Genomic DNA, 17,524 nt, shown 5'->3' with positions numbered 1-17,524 from the left:
GAGGGATCTGGGCTGTCCGGACATGGGTTGGCGCGCTCCAGATGATCTTTTTCTTTTTTTTCCCCCGTACTCGAGGGTCATTTTCCTGTTCCACATGCGATTTCAACATTTTCCTTGGGAGATGTCAAGCCAGCAAGCCACTGCTGTGGTTCAGTGGCCAGTGTGGAGTTCAGTGGCCCTGTTGTACACAGAAAGCACATTGAGCTCCTTGGACATGAAAAGTTCCAGATAAAAGCCATTTGTCACCCTTTCTCTTGGTGTTGATGTTGCTATTATATGTAAAGGTGGCAACTTGCTCAGCGAGCAGGCGGAGCACACACCGAATGCAGATGTGTCTGAGTGGTGTGTCCAAGTGGCTGTCAAAGGACAGCTCTCCTGGGGCGCCGTGGCTTAGTTGCTTAAGGTGCCTGTCTAGTAAACAGGAGACCCTGGCTCCGAATCCCAGCGGTGCCTTTTTTGTTCTGTCTTCTCGAACAGAACTGGTCATTATGGACAACCGCCTACGGCTAGACTTAATTAAATGCAAGCATTCATTTCCTGTCTTGAACAACTTGTTTTTCTTATAATGGATGCAACTTGCAAAACATGAAATACAAACCTTGCTAATCAGCACTCGCGGCTGGCAAAAAAAAAAAGAAGTCAGCAATGTTTTTTTCTTTAACCTTAACCCTTCTAATGGAGAAGAGTTAAACGACCGAGTCTATGCAGCTTAAACGGTGCGCACGTCGGGTTCTTAGCTGAAAGGGTGGTAAATCACGCTCACCCCAGTCCTTAATCTTTTAAAGAGGATACAAAATTGAACCTAGTCGCCACATCACATACATCCTGATCAATGATAAAAAGGTAACATCTATCCTCGCTCCAAAGTAAATCTCACGTTGAGGGCATATTTGTTTTCAATTTACCATGAGTCGGGCTCGGCTGCACAGAGGCGAGAGCAGAGCAATGAGGTCACGGGGACAGGGGAGTCACACGCTGGCTGTTTGAACACGCGGAAGATCACTGAGGGATCCACAGTATGTGGACCCTCCGTGCGCCATCAGTCCGCACTCCGGACTCTGAATCCTGCCATCCGAGTTAAGATCTCGGCGGAACCTGAGGCGCAGTTCCTTCTTAAAACGTAATCTGGTGAGCATTTCTAGAATCGTACTTGTATAGATGCAGCCTTTAATGTGTTGCTAGGTTAAAATTGATGACTTCTTGAACTTCAGTAGGCAACTGCCCTCTTGATTTCGGATTTAATTTCTTTATTACAGGGGCACTTTTATGAAGACAGAGTCATGTTCAGGTACTTTGCTTGATGGAGGAAGCTCATTTCGGACTCTGTGATCTGCTCACCTGGAAAGGTCTGCTGTACTACTACAAGAGAGAAGTAGAGTCTGGAAGAAGGGACAATTTTATGATGCTTTGGAAGATAATGTTTTTTTTTCTTTGAAATCGAAATGAATCAGAATATCAGTGCAAAAGACAGACTCTTGGTTTGGTTTAAAGAGATATGGTTTTAAAACAGACAAAATGTAGAAAACAGGTGTTTCTCACTTTTGGTAAAGAATGGACTGGGGGTAATATTTTACTAGTTGCAGTGCTGATCTCACTGGGTTACAGTCCTGCAGTGTCACACCGGGGCCAGTGGCGCAATGGATAACGCGTCTGACTACGGATCAGGAGATTGCGGGTTGGACTCCTGCCTGGCTCGGGTCGTTTTTAAACGCATCGGGCTACTCCCTAAGTAGTCTGTGCTACTTACTGCATTGCAATCGTACCCAGTAAGAGATTTCCTTCATGTAAATGAACTGCACCTGACAGCTTTAGAAAAACACCTGGGCTCAGTACGGTGCTGAGAGCTCAGCGTTGCTGTTCTAATTAGCACGCACTGCATCGGCTATGAGCCCGAACTTTTCAATTATTCCGATCAGTAAGTCAACACGTAGTCCACATGAACGGTAGAAATATTCTCTTGTCTGTCTCTTGTTTGTATAGAACTGAATGTCCCTGACAATGTACTGTTAGTTTTAATTGAAGAACGGCACCTGTGTTCAAATATACCAGACAAGTTTATGTAACTGCTCATGCGACACTCAGTTGTAATTAGTCAAGAAATAAAGTCGAACAACAGCTGCGGGTTTGATTCTGAACGTATGAGATTGCAGCGCCTTTTACTTCCATTGACAAATGACAGAGATTCGAAGAGAGATCCTTCAGACCAGCAAGCAAACCCACGGCTATTTCGGTTTTCTATCTAGGCAACGTTGGTGTCTGCAATAGCATACATGAAAGCGTGATGCAATTTCTGTGGCTACATTTGTTGCACGTCATGCACAGTAAGAGTGTTTCTAACACCAAATAAAAAGTCAACAATTAGCGATCACGCCTTCTCCTCAGTTAACCCACTGAAACCCTTGCTGTTAACAGTTGTTTACTGCGTGCTTTAGGAGCACCTACATATCGTGTCGGTTCTTTCAGCTTTATTCATTAGGTTTTCAAAGGCATAAGCAGAGCACCAGAGGTGCGAAGGCAAAGTGTGTGGTTATCTGAAGAATTGATGTCCATGGCAGTGGGGCCAAGCGATTTAGCGTTGTTATAGTACCAGGAAAGGAGAAGCGGCACTTCGCCTCTGCCGCGCAGGCACAAGGCGACGTGCGGCAGACGCCGGAGTCGGCAGGTTTCGAACCTGCGCGGGGAAGCCCCAACGCATTTCGAGCCCATCGCCTTAACCACTCGACCACGACAAAAGCGAGCCCGCCGCCGCCGCATTCCTCCTATAATCAAACACGGACTGCGAGGTGGCTGCGGATACCTTTTTAAAGTTGCTCTCCGTTAAAAACAAAATACCTTTCACAAGATACGTGCCGGCAGACAGACACGCCTCAGAGGGTTTAAGGCTGGCTTCACGTTCAAATGATAAAGTCCCCCCGTCCGGATGTCAAAATGCAACTTTGGCAGACAGAACAAACATCAACAAACCACAAATGTGGACAAGGATTTTACAAGCTGCACCACACTGCACTTTCAAAAGCATTTACGTTCGTCTTAGACGCAGGACTTGCCTTTGATTTGCGCGCTTACGAACGCCATGGAAAACGAAACAAAACTAAAGCCCTCAGCTCCTGCACGTGATTATAATGCCGTTACGTGTCGAAGCAGTAATTGACGTCATCCTACCACTGCAACACGGGGAATAGAGAGAAATGAGCACACGCTACGAATCGTCTCAATCACTCCCTAGAGTCGTAAGGCGCATTGAAGGGTGCACCCCCATCATTAATCGTTGCGCCTCTGTGAAAGGAAAGCTCTTGGGCAGTCTTTGAAACAGCTCGGATGAAACACTTGATTGCTTCCATGTGCATCTGGAGCCCACTTCTTATTTTCACTTCACGCCGCCCAAAGCATTTCTAAAACAGGAGATTCGCGTTTGGGAATGCGCCCTGCCCTACAAATAAAACAGGTCTACGGGTCTGAAACCTGCTCCACGGAAAACAGCTCTGTTGCGCTTTTGATCAAAGGGAGATTCGCTGTTCTTACTTTTTGATGACATAACACCCAAAGGGGCTTCTTTGGAGCTGGATTCCAACCAGCATCCTTAAGTTTCTTGGCGGTATCCTTTACAGTCCTCTGTTCGGTCGACAAGGGACTGAAGGGGGCAGCTTTCCTCACACATACAGTGCAATGTACTGTAGTGTTCCCCTTCATTGAATTCGCAGTTCTGCATCAGACCTCTAACTCGTTTCCTTAGCTTGGATTTAAGCCACGAAGCAGGCTTCTACTGTATAAGGAATCACAAACTATTTGAGAGGCCACCATCCCAGGGGGAACTGACAAAGTCTATCCCTAAACACCTAGCGCGGTCTCTCGAGAGACTGTCAAAAATCGCTTTCTCCGTTTGCGTTGCAAGTAAGTGAAAACGCGGTCTCAACCCAGAGCCACTTGGCAGCAGCGACACGAAAATACCGTTACTGTTACTGCTCGATACCGACGTTAGCCTACTATACCATGTTCAGCCACCGCTAGAAAATGCACGGCTCTAGAACCGGAGCAAACGACAGGAGGGCCAACGCCGAACGGGCACACATGGAGCGCGACGAGAATGGGATTCGAACCCATGCGTGCGGAGCACAATGGATTAGCAGTCCATCGCCTTAACCACTCGGCCACCTCGTCGAGGGATCTGGGCTGTCCGGACATGGGTTGGCGCGCTCCAGATGATCTTTTTCTTTTTTTTCCCCCGTACTCGAGGGTCATTTTCCTGTTCCACATGCGATTTCAACATTTTCCTTGGGAGATGTCAAGCCAGCAAGCCACTGCTGTGGTTCAGTGGCCAGTGTGGAGTTCAGTGGCCCTGTTGTACACAGAAAGCACATTGAGCTCCTTGGACATGAAAAGTTCCAGATAAAAGCCATTTGTCACCCTTTCTCTTGGTGTTGATGTTGCTATTATATGTAAAGGTGGCAACTTGCTCAGCGAGCAGGCGGAGCACACACCGAATGCAGATGTGTCTGAGTGGTGTGTCCAAGTGGCTGTCAAAGGACAGCTCTCCTGGGGCGCCGTGGCTTAGTTGCTTAAGGTGCCTGTCTAGTAAACAGGAGACCCTGGCTCCGAATCCCAGCGGTGCCTTTTTTGTTCTGTCTTCTCGAACAGAACTGGTCATTATGGACAACCGCCTACGGCTAGACTTAATTAAATGCAAGCATTCATTTCCTGTCTTGAACAACTTGTTTTTCTTATAATGGATGCAACTTGCAAAACATGAAATACAAACCTTGCTAATCAGCACTCGCGGCTGGCAAAAAAAAAAAGAAGTCAGCAATGTTTTTTTCTTTAACCTTAACCCTTCTAATGGAGAAGAGTTAAACGACCGAGTCTATGCAGCTTAAACGGTGCGCACGTCGGGTTCTTAGCTGAAAGGGTGGTAAATCACGCTCACCCCAGTCCTTAATCTTTTAAAGAGGATACAAAATTGAACCTAGTCGCCACATCACATACATCCTGATCAATGATAAAAAGGTAACATCTATCCTCGCTCCAAAGTAAATCTCACGTTGAGGGCATATTTGTTTTCAATTTACCATGAGTCGGGCTCGGCTGCACAGAGGCGAGAGCAGAGCAATGAGGTCACGGGGACAGGGGAGTCACACGCTGGCTGTTTGAACACGCGGAAGATCACTGAGGGATCCACAGTATGTGGACCCTCCGTGCGCCATCAGTCCGCACTCCGGACTCTGAATCCTGCCATCCGAGTTAAGATCTCGGCGGAACCTGAGGCGCAGTTCCTTCTTAAAACGTAATCTGGTGAGCATTTCTAGAATCGTACTTGTATAGATGCAGCCTTTAATGTGTTGCTAGGTTAAAATTGATGACTTCTTGAACTTCAGTAGGCAACTGCCCTCTTGATTTCGGATTTAATTTCTTTATTACAGGGGCACTTTTATGAAGACAGAGTCATGTTCAGGTACTTTGCTTGATGGAGGAAGCTCATTTCGGACTCTGTGATCTGCTCACCTGGAAAGGTCTGCTGTACTACTACAAGAGAGAAGTAGAGTCTGGAAGAAGGGACAATTTTATGATGCTTTGGAAGATAATGTTTTTTTTTCTTTGAAATCGAAATGAATCAGAATATCAGTGCAAAAGACAGACTCTTGGTTTGGTTTAAAGAGATATGGTTTTAAAACAGACAAAATGTAGAAAACAGGTGTTTCTCACTTTTGGTAAAGAATGGAACGGGGGTAATATTTTACTAGTTGCAGTGCTGATCTCACTGGGTTACAGTCCTGCAGTGTCACACCGGGGCCAGTGGCGCAATGGATAACGCGTCTGACTACGGATCAGGAGATTGCGGGTTGGACTCCTGCCTGGCTCGGGTCGTTTTTAAACGCATCGGGCTACTCCCTAAGTAGTCTGTGCTACTTACTGCATTGCAATCGTACCCAGTAAGAGATTTCCTTCATGTAAATGAACTGCACCTGACAGCTTTAGAAAAACACCTGGGCTCAGTACGGTGCTGAGAGCTCAGCGTTGCTGTTCTAATTAGCACGCACTGCATCGGCTATGAGCCCGAACTTTTCAATTATTCCGATCAGTAAGTCAACACGTAGTCCACATGAACGGTAGAAATATTCTCTTGTCTGTCTCTTGTTTGTATAGAACTGAATGTCCCTGACAATGTACTGTTAGTTTTAATTGAAGAACGGCACCTGTGTTCAAATATACCAGACAAGTTTATGTAACTGCTCATGCGACACTCAGTTGTAATTAGTCAAGAAATAAAGTCGAACAACAGCTGCGGGTTTGATTCTGAACGTATGAGATTGCAGCGCCTTTTACTTCCATTGACAAATGACAGAGATTCGAAGAGAGATCCTTCAGACCAGCAAGCAAACCCACGGCTATTTCGGTTTTCTATCTAGGCAACGTTGGTGTCTGCAATAGCATACATGAAAGCGTGATGCAATTTCTGTGGCTACATTTGTTGCACGTCATGCACAGTAAGAGTGTTTCTAACACCAAATAAAAAGTCAACAATTAGCGATCACGCCTTCTCCTCAGTTAACCCACTGAAACCCTTGCTGTTAACAGTTGTTTACTGCGTGCTTTAGGAGCACCTACATATCGTGTCGGTTCTTTCAGCTTTATTCATTAGGTTTTCAAAGGCATAAGCAGAGCACCAGAGGTGCGAAGGCAAAGTGTGTGGTTATCTGAAGAATTGATGTCCATGGCAGCGGGGCCAAGCGATTTAGCGTTGTTATAGTACCAGGAAAGGAGAAGCGGCACTTCGCCTCTGCCGCGCAGGCACAAGGCGACGTGCGGCAGACGCCGGAGTCGGCAGGTTTCGAACCTGCGCGGGGAAGCCCCAACGCATTTCGAGCCCATCGCCTTAACCACTCGACCACGACAAAAGCGAGCCCGCCGCCGCCGCATTCCTCCTATAATCAAACACGGACTGCGAGGTGGCTGCGGATACCTTTTTAAAGTTGCTCTCCGTTAAAAACAAAATACCTTTCACAAGATACGTGCCGGCAGACAGACACGCCTCAGAGGGTTTAAGGCTGGCTTCACGTTCAAATGATAAAGTCCCCCCGTCCGGATGTCAAAATGCAACTTTGGCAGACAGAACAAACATCAACAAACCACAAATGTGGACAAGGATTTTACAAGCTGCACCACACTGCACTTTCAAAAGCATTTACGTTCGTCTTAGACGCAGGACTTGCCTTTGATTTGCGCGCTTACGAACGCCATGGAAAACGAAACAAAACTAAAGCCCTCAGCTCCTGCACGTGATTATAATGCCGTTACGTGTCGAAGCAGTAATTGACGTCATCCTACCACTGCAACACGGGGAATAGAGAGAAATGAGCACACGCTACGAATCGTCTCAATCACTCCCTAGAGTCGTAAGGCGCATTGAAGGGTGCACCCCCATCATTAATCGTTGCGCCTCTGTGAAAGGAAAGCTCTTGGGCAGTCTTTGAAACAGCTCGGATGAAACACTTGATTGCTTCCATGTGCATCTGGAGCCCACTTCTTATTTTCACTTCACGCCGCCCAAAGCATTTCTAAAACAGGAGATTCGCGTTTGGGAATGCGCCCTGCCCTACAAATAAAACAGGTCTACGGGTCTGAAACCTGCTCCACGGAAAACAGCTCTGTTGCGCTTTTGATCAAAGGGAGATTCGCTGTTCTTACTTTTTGATGACATAACACCCAAAGGGGCTTCTTTGGAGCTGGATTCCAACCAGCATCCTTAAGTTTCTTGGCGGTATCCTTTACAGTCCTCTGTTCGGTCGACAAGGGACTGAAGGGGGCAGCTTTCCTCACACATACAGTGCAATGTACTGTAGTGTTCCCCTTCATTGAATTCGCAGTTCTGCATCAGACCTCTAACTCGTTTCCTTAGCTTGGATTTAAGCCACGAAGCAGGCTTCTACTGTATAAGGAATCACAAACTATTTGAGAGGCCACCATCCCAGGGGGAACTGACAAAGTCTATCCCTAAACACCTAGCGCGGTCTCTCGAGAGACTGTCAAAAATCGCTTTCTCCGTTTGCGTTGCAAGTAAGTGAAAACGCGGTCTCAACCCAGAGCCACTTGGCAGCAGCGACACGAAAATACCGTTACTGTTACTGCTCGATACCGACGTTAGCCTACTATACCATGTTCAGCCACCGCTAGAAAATGCACGGCTCTAGAACCGGAGCAAACGACAGGAGGGCCAACGCCGAACGGGCACACATGGAGCGCGACGAGAATGGGATTCGAACCCATGCGTGCGGAGCACAATGGATTAGCAGTCCATCGCCTTAACCACTCGGCCACCTCGTCGAGGGATCTGGGCTGTCCGGACATGGGTTGGCGCGCTCCAGATGATCTTTTTCTTTTTTTTCCCCCGTACTCGAGGGTCATTTTCCTGTTCCACATGCGATTTCAACATTTTCCTTGGGAGATGTCAAGCCAGCAAGCCACTGCTGTGGTTCAGTGGCCAGTGTGGAGTTCAGTGGCCCTGTTGTACACAGAAAGCACATTGAGCTCCTTGGACATGAAAAGTTCCAGATAAAAGCCATTTGTCACCCTTTCTCTTGGTGTTGATGTTGCTATTATATGTAAAGGTGGCAACTTGCTCAGCGAGCAGGCGGAGCACACACCGAATGCAGATGTGTCTGAGTGGTGTGTCCAAGTGGCTGTCAAAGGACAGCTCTCCTGGGGCGCCGTGGCTTAGTTGCTTAAGGTGCCTGTCTAGTAAACAGGAGACCCTGGCTCCGAATCCCAGCGGTGCCTTTTTTGTTCTGTCTTCTCGAACAGAACTGGTCATTATGGACAACCGCCTACGGCTAGACTTAATTAAATGCAAGCATTCATTTCCTGTCTTGAACAACTTGTTTTTCTTATAATGGATGCAACTTGCAAAACATGAAATACAAACCTTGCTAATCAGCACTCGCGGCTGGCAAAAAAAAAAAGAAGTCAGCAATGTTTTTTTCTTTAACCTTAACCCTTCTAATGGAGAAGAGTTAAACGACCGAGTCTATGCAGCTTAAACGGTGCGCACGTCGGGTTCTTAGCTGAAAGGGTGGTAAATCACGCTCACCCCAGTCCTTAATCTTTTAAAGAGGATACAAAATTGAACCTAGTCGCCACATCACATACATCCTGATCAATGATAAAAAGGTAACATCTATCCTCGCTCCAAAGTAAATCTCACGTTGAGGGCATATTTGTTTTCAATTTACCATGAGTCGGGCTCGGCTGCACAGAGGCGAGAGCAGAGCAATGAGGTCACGGGGACAGGGGAGTCACACGCTGGCTGTTTGAACACGCGGAAGATCACTGAGGGATCCACAGTATGTGGACCCTCCGTGCGCCATCAGTCCGCACTCCGGACTCTGAATCCTGCCATCCGAGTTAAGATCTCGGCGGAACCTGAGGCGCAGTTCCTTCTTAAAACGTAATCTGGTGAGCATTTCTAGAATCGTACTTGTATAGATGCAGCCTTTAATGTGTTGCTAGGTTAAAATTGATGACTTCTTGAACTTCAGTAGGCAACTGCCCTCTTGATTTCGGATTTAATTTCTTTATTACAGGGGCACTTTTATGAAGACAGAGTCATGTTCAGGTACTTTGCTTGATGGAGGAAGCTCATTTCGGACTCTGTGATCTGCTCACCTGGAAAGGTCTGCTGTACTACTACAAGAGAGAAGTAGAGTCTGGAAGAAGGGACAATTTTATGATGCTTTGGAAGATAATGTTTTTTTTTCTTTGAAATCGAAATGAATCAGAATATCAGTGCAAAAGACAGACTCTTGGTTTGGTTTAAAGAGATATGGTTTTAAAACAGACAAAATGTAGAAAACAGGTGTTTCTCACTTTTGGTAAAGAATGGACCGGGGGTAATATTTTACTAGTTGCAGTGCTGATCTCACTGGGTTACAGTCCTGCAGTGTCACACCGGGGCCAGTGGCGCAATGGATAACGCGTCTGACTACGGATCAGGAGATTGCGGGTTGGACTCCTGCCTGGCTCGGGTCGTTTTTAAACGCATCGGGCTACTCCCTAAGTAGTCTGTGCTACTTACTGCATTGCAATCGTACCCAGTAAGAGATTTCCTTCATGTAAATGAACTGCACCTGACAGCTTTAGAAAAACACCTGGGCTCAGTACGGTGCTGAGAGCTCAGCGTTGCTGTTCTAATTAGCACGCACTGCATCGGCTATGAGCCCGAACTTTTCAATTATTCCGATCAGTAAGTCAACACGTAGTCCACATGAACGGTAGAAATATTCTCTTGTCTGTCTCTTGTTTGTATAGAACTGAATGTCCCTGACAATGTACTGTTAGTTTTAATTGAAGAACGGCACTTGTGTTCAAATATACCAGACAAGTTTATGTAACTGCTCATGCGACACTCAGTTGTAATTAGTCAAGAAATAAAGTCGAACAACAGCTGCGGGTTTGATTCTGAACGTATGAGATTGCAGCGCCTTTTACTTCCATTGACAAATGACAGAGATTCGAAGAGAGATCCTTCAGACCAGCAAGCAAACCCACGGCTATTTCGGTTTTCTATCTAGGCAACGTTGGTGTCTGCAATAGCATACATGAAAGCGTGATGCAATTTCTGTGGCTACATTTGTTGCACGTCATGCACAGTAAGAGTGTTTCTAACACCAAATAAAAAGTCAACAATTAGCGATCACGCCTTCTCCTCAGTTAACCCACTGAAACCCTTGCTGTTAACAGTTGTTTACTGCGTGCTTTAGGAGCACCTACATATCGTGTCGGTTCTTTCAGCTTTATTCATTAGGTTTTCAAAGGCATAAGCAGAGCACCAGAGGTGCGAAGGCAAAGTGTGTGGTTATCTGAAGAATTGATGTCCATGGCAGCGGGGCCAAGCGATTTAGCGTTGTTATAGTACCAGGAAAGGAGAAGCGGCACTTCGCCTCTGCCGCGCAGGCACAAGGCGACGTGCGGCAGACGCCGGAGTCGGCAGGTTTCGAACCTGCGCGGGGAAGCCCCAACGCATTTCGAGCCCATCGCCTTAACCACTCGACCACGACAAAAGCGAGCCCGCCGCCGCCGCATTCCTCCTATAATCAAACACGGACTGCGAGGTGGCTGCGGATACCTTTTTAAAGTTGCTCTCCGTTAAAAACAAAATACCTTTCACAAGATACGTGCCGGCAGACAGACACGCCTCAGAGGGTTTAAGGCTGGCTTCACGTTCAAATGATAAAGTCCCCCCGTCCGGATGTCAAAATGCAACTTTGGCAGACAGAACAAACATCAACAAACCACAAATGTGGACAAGGATTTTACAAGCTGCACCACACTGCACTTTCAAAAGCATTTACGTTCGTCTTAGACGCAGGACTTGCCTTTGATTTGCGCGCTTACGAACGCCATGGAAAACGAAACAAAACTAAAGCCCTCAGCTCCTGCACGTGATTATAATGCCGTTACGTGTCGAAGCAGTAATTGACGTCATCCTACCACTGCAACACGGGGAATAGAGAGAAATGAGCACACGCTACGAATCGTCTCAATCACTCCCTAGAGTCGTAAGGCGCATTGAAGGGTGCACCCCCATCATTAATCGTTGCGCCTCTGTGAAAGGAAAGCTCTTGGGCAGTCTTTGAAACAGCTCGGATGAAACACTTGATTGCTTCCATGTGCATCTGGAGCCCACTTCTTATTTTCACTTCACGCCGCCCAAAGCATTTCTAAAACAGGAGATTCGCGTTTGGGAATGCGCCCTGCCCTACAAATAAAACAGGTCTACGGGTCTGAAACCTGCTCCACGGAAAACAGCTCTGTTGCGCTTTTGATCAAAGGGAGATTCGCTGTTCTTACTTTTTGATGACATAACACCCAAAGGGGCTTCTTTGGAGCTGGATTCCAACCAGCATCCTTAAGTTTCTTGGCGGTATCCTTTACAGTCCTCTGTTCGGTCGACAAGGGACTGAAGGGGGCAGCTTTCCTCACACATACAGTGCAATGTACTGTAGTGTTCCCCTTCATTGAATTCGCAGTTCTGCATCAGACCTCTAACTCGTTTCCTTAGCTTGGATTTAAGCCACGAAGCAGGCTTCTACTGTATAAGGAATCACAAACTATTTGAGAGGCCACCATCCCAGGGGGAACTGACAAAGTCTATCCCTAAACACCTAGCGCGGTCTCTCGAGAGACTGTCAAAAATCGCTTTCTCCGTTTGCGTTGCAAGTAAGTGAAAACGCGGTCTCAACCCAGAGCCACTTGGCAGCAGCGACACGAAAATACCGTTACTGTTACTGCTCGATACCGACGTTAGCCTACTATACCATGTTCAGCCACCGCTAGAAAATGCACGGCTCTAGAACCGGAGCAAACGACAGGAGGGCCAACGCCGAACGGGCACACATGGAGCGCGACGAGAATGGGATTCGAACCCATGCGTGCGGAGCACAATGGATTAGCAGTCCATCGCCTTAACCACTCGGCCACCTCGTCGAGGGATCTGGGCTGTCCGGACATGGGTTGGCGCGCTCCAGATGATCTTTTTCTTTTTTTTCCCCCGTACTCGAGGGTCATTTTCCTGTTCCACATGCGATTTCAACATTTTCCTTGGGAGATGTCAAGCCAGCAAGCCACTGCTGTGGTTCAGTGGCCAGTGTGGAGTTCAGTGGCCCTGTTGTACACAGAAAGCACATTGAGCTCCTTGGACATGAAAAGTTCCAGATAAAAGCCATTTGTCACCCTTTCTCTTGGTGTTGATGTTGCTATTATATGTAAAGGTGGCAACTTGCTCAGCGAGCAGGCGGAGCACACACCGAATGCAGATGTGTCTGAGTGGTGTGTCCAAGTGGCTGTCAAAGGACAGCTCTCCTGGGGCGCCGTGGCTTAGTTGCTTAAGGTGCCTGTCTAGTAAACAGGAGACCCTGGCTCCGAATCCCAGCGGTGCCTTTTTTGTTCTGTCTTCTCGAACAGAACTGGTCATTATGGACAACCGCCTACGGCTAGACTTAATTAAATGCAAGCATTCATTTCCTGTCTTGAACAACTTGTTTTTCTTATAATGGATGCAACTTGCAAAACATGAAATACAAACCTTGCTAATCAGCACTCGCGGCTGGCAAAAAAAAAAAGAAGTCAGCAATGTTTTTTTCTTTAACCTTAACCCTTCTAATGGAGAAGAGTTAAACGACCGAGTCTATGCAGCTTAAACGGTGCGCACGTCGGGTTCTTAGCTGAAAGGGTGGTAAATCACGCTCACCCCAGTCCTTAATCTTTTAAAGAGGATACAAAATTGAACCTAGTCGCCACATCACATACATCCTGATCAATGATAAAAAGGTAACATCTATCCTCGCTCCAAAGTAAATCTCACGTTGAGGGCATATTTGTTTTCAATTTACCATGAGTCGGGCTCGGCTGCACAGAGGCGAGAGCAGAGCAATGAGGTCACGGGGACAGGGGAGTCACACGCTGGCTGTTTGAACACGCGGAAGATCACTGAGGGATCCACAGTATGTGGACCCTCCGTGCGCCATCAGTCCGCACTCCGGACTCTGAATCCTGCCATCCGAGTTAAGATCTCGGCGGAACCTGAGGCGCAGTTCCTTCTTAAAACGTAATCTGGTGAGCATTTCTAGAATCGTACTTGTATAGATGCAGCCTTTAATGTGTTGCTAGGTTAAAATTGATGACTTCTTGAACTTCAGTAGGCAACTGCCCTCTTGATTTCGGATTTAATTTCTTTATTACAGGGGCACTTTTATGAAGACAGAGTCATGTTCAGGTACTTTGCTTGATGGAGGAAGCTCATTTCGGACTCTGTGATCTGCTCACCTGGAAAGGTCTGCTGTACTACTACAAGAGAGAAGTAGAGTCTGGAAGAAGGGACAATTTTATGATGCTTTGGAAGATAATGTTTTTTTTTCTTTGAAATCGAAATGAATCAGAATATCAGTGCAAAAGACAGACTCTTGGTTTGGTTTAAAGAGATATGGTTTTAAAACAGACAAAATGTAGAAAACAGGTGTTTCTCACTTTTGGTAAAGAATGGAACGGGGGTAATATTTTACTAGTTGCAGTGCTGATCTCACTGGGTTACAGTCCTGCAGTGTCACACCGGGGCCAGTGGCGCAATGGATAACGCGTCTGACTACGGATCAGGAGATTGCGGGTTGGACTCCTGCCTGGCTCGGGTCGTTTTTAAACGCATCGGGCTACTCCCTAAGTAGTCTGTGCTACTTACTGCATTGCAATCGTACCCAGTAAGAGATTTCCTTCATGTAAATGAACTGCACCTGACAGCTTTAGAAAAACACCTGGGCTCAGTACGGTGCTGAGAGCTCAGCGTTGCTGTTCTAATTAGCACGCACTGCATCGGCTATGAGCCCGAACTTTTCAATTATTCCGATCAGTAAGTCAACACGTAGTCCACATGAACGGTAGAAATATTCTCTTGTCTGTCTCTTGTTTGTATAGAACTGAATGTCCCTGACAATGTACTGTTAGTTTTAATTGAAGAACGGCACCTGTGTTCAAATATACCAGACAAGTTTATGTAACTGCTCATGCGACACTCAGTTGTAATTAGTCAAGAAATAAAGTCGAACAACAGCTGCGGGTTTGATTCTGAACGTATGAGATTGCAGCGCCTTTTACTTCCATTGACAAATGACAGAGATTCGAAGAGAGATCCTTCAGACCAGCAAGCAAACCCACGGCTATTTCGGTTTTCTATCTAGGCAACGTTGGTGTCTGCAATAGCATACATGAAAGCGTGATGCAATTTCTGTGGCTACATTTGTTGCACGTCATGCACAGTAAGAGTGTTTCTAACACCAAATAAAAAGTCAACAATTAGCGATCACGCCTTCTCCTCAGTTAACCCACTGAAACCCTTGCTGTTAACAGTTGTTTACTGCGTGCTTTAGGAGCACCTACATATCGTGTCGGTTCTTTCAGCTTTATTCATTAGGTTTTCAAAGGCATAAGCAGAGCACCAGAGGTGCGAAGGCAAAGTGTGTGGTTATCTGAAGAATTGATGTCCATGGCAGCGGGGCCAAGCGATTTAGCGTTGTTATAGTACCAGGAAAGGAGAAGCGGCACTTCGCCTCTGCCGCGCAGGCACAAGGCGACGTGCGGCAGACGCCGGAGTCGGCAGGTTTCGAACCTGCGCGGGGAAGCCCCAACGCATTTCGAGCCCATCGCCTTAACCACTCGACCACGACAAAAGCGAGCCCGCCGCCGCCGCATTCCTCCTATAATCAAACACGGACTGCGAGGTGGCTGCGGATACCTTTTTAAAGTTGCTCTCCGTTAAAAACAAAATACCTTTCACAAGATACGTGCCGGCAGACAGACACGCCTCAGAGGGTTTAAGGCTGGCTTCACGTTCAAATGATAAAGTCCCCCCGTCCGGATGTCAAAATGCAACTTTGGCAGACAGAACAAACATCAACAAACCACAAATGTGGACAAGGATTTTACAAGCTGCACCACACTGCACTTTCAAAAGCATTTACGTTCGTCTTAGACGCAGGACTTGCCTTTGATTTGCGCGCTTACGAACGCCATGGAAAACGAAACAAAACTAAAGCCCTCAGCTCCTGCACGTGATTATAATGCCGTTACGTGTCGAAGCAGTAATTGACGTCATCCTACCACTGCAACACGGGGAATAGAGAGAAATGAGCACACGCTACGAATCGTCTCAATCACTCCCTAGAGTCGTAAGGCGCATTGAAGGGTGCACCCCCATCATTAATCGTTGCGCCTCTGTGAAAGGAAAGCTCTTGGGCAGTCTTTGAAACAGCTCGGATGAAACACTTGATTGCTTCCATGTGCATCTGGAGCCCACTTCTTATTTTCACTTCACGCCGCCCAAAGCATTTCTAAAACAGGAGATTCGCGTTTGGGAATGCGCCCTGCCCTACAAATAAAACAGGTCTACGGGTCTGAAACCTGCTCCACGGAAAACAGCTCTGTTGCGCTTTTGATCAAAGGGAGATTCGCTGTTCTTACTTTTTGATGACATAACACCCAAAGGGGCTTCTTTGGAGCTGGATTCCAACCAGCATCCTTAAGTTTCTTGGCGGTATCCTTTACAGTCCTCTGTTCGGTCGACAAGGGACTGAAGGGGGCAGCTTTCCTCACACATACAGTGCAATGTACTGTAGTGTTCCCCTTCATTGAATTCGCAGTTCTGCATCAGACCTCTAACTCGTTTCCTTAGCTTGGATTTAAGCCACGAAGCAGGCTTCTACTGTATAAGGAATCACAAACTATTTGAGAGGCCACCATCCCAGGGGGAACTGACAAAGTCTATCCCTAAACACCTAGCGCGGTCTCTCGAGAGACTGTCAAAAATCGCTTTCTCCGTTTGCGTTGCAAGTAAGTGAAAACGCGGTCTCAACCCAGAGCCACTTGGCAGCAGCGACACGAAAATACCGTTACTGTTACTGCTCGATACCGACGTTAGCCTACTATACCATGTTCAGCCACCGCTAGAAAATGCACGGCTCTAGAACCGGAGCAAACGACAGGAGGGCCAACGCCGAACGGGCACACATGGAGCGCGACGAGAATGGGATTCGAACCCATGCGTGCGGAGCACAATGGATTAGCAGTCCATCGCCTTAACCACTCGGCCACCTCGTCGAGGGATCTGGGCTGTCCGGACATGGGTTGGCGCGCTCCAGATGATCTTTTTCTTTTTTTTCCCCCGTACTCGAGGGTCATTTTCCTGTTCCACATGCGATTTCAACATTTTCCTTGGGAGATGTCAAGCCAGCAAGCCACTGCTGTGGTTCAGTGGCCAGTGTGGAGTTCAGTGGCCCTGTTGTACACAGAAAGCACATTGAGCTCCTTGGACATGAAAAGTTCCAGATAAAAGCCATTTGTCACCCTTTCTCTTGGTGTTGATGTTGCTATTATATGTAAAGGTGGCAACTTGCTCAGCGAGCAGGCGGAGCACACACCGAATGCAGATGTGTCTGAGTGGTGTGTCCAAGTGGCTGTCAAAGGACAGCTCTCCTGGGGCGCCGTGGCTTAGTTGCTTAAGGTGCCTGTCTAGTAAACAGGAGACCCTGGCTCCGAATCCCAGCGGTGCCTTTTTTGTTCTGTCTTCTCGAACAGAACTGGTCATTATGGACAACCGCCTACGGCTAGACTTAATTAAATGCAAGCATTCATTTCCTGTCTTGAACAACTTGTTTTTCTTATAATGGATGCAACTTGCAAAACATGAAATACAAACCTTGCTAATCAGCACTCGCGGCTGGCAAAAAAAAAAAGAAGTCAGCAATGTTTTTTTCTTTAACCTTAACCCTTCTAATGGAGAAGAGTTAAACGACCGAGTCTATGCAGCTTAAACGGTGCGCACGTCGGGTTCTTAGCTGAAAGGGTGGTAAATCACGCTCACCCCAGTCCTTAATCTTTTAAAGAGGATACAAAATTGAACCTAGTCGCCACATCACATACATCCTGATCAATGATAAAAAGGTAACATCTATCCTCGCTCCAAAGTAAATCTCACGTTGAGGGCATATTT

General features: G+C 47.0%; 4 non-coding genes across 4 annotated transcripts; all 4 read right to left on the bottom strand.

The window, feature by feature from the left end:
- Positions 1 to 4,076: 4,076 nt before the first annotated feature.
- Positions 4,077 to 4,158, bottom strand: trnas-gcu (transfer RNA serine (anticodon GCU)). Its single transcript has one exon. It is a non-coding gene; the product is annotated as a tRNA-Ser (tRNA).
- Positions 4,159 to 8,234: 4,076 nt separating this feature from the next.
- On the bottom strand, positions 8,235 to 8,316 carry trnas-gcu (transfer RNA serine (anticodon GCU)). Its single transcript has one exon. It is a non-coding gene; the product is annotated as a tRNA-Ser (tRNA).
- Positions 8,317 to 12,392: 4,076 nt separating this feature from the next.
- On the bottom strand, positions 12,393 to 12,474 carry trnas-gcu (transfer RNA serine (anticodon GCU)). The gene has a single exon. It is a non-coding gene; the product is annotated as a tRNA-Ser (tRNA).
- A 4,076-nt stretch (positions 12,475 to 16,550) lies between these two features.
- On the bottom strand, positions 16,551 to 16,632 carry trnas-gcu (transfer RNA serine (anticodon GCU)). Its single transcript has one exon. It is a non-coding gene; the product is annotated as a tRNA-Ser (tRNA).
- Between the last annotated feature and the right edge of the window lie 892 nt (positions 16,633 to 17,524).

This window comes from Lepisosteus platostomus, unplaced genomic scaffold (genome assembly GCF_059453375.1).
Source record: "Lepisosteus platostomus isolate fLepPlt1 unplaced genomic scaffold, fLepPlt1.hap1 Scaffold_74_H1, whole genome shotgun sequence".
NCBI lineage: Eukaryota > Metazoa > Chordata > Actinopteri > Semionotiformes > Lepisosteidae > Lepisosteus > Lepisosteus platostomus.
The sequence above is the reverse complement of the archived record's forward strand: the minus strand, read 5'-3'. Positions and strand labels throughout refer to the sequence as shown.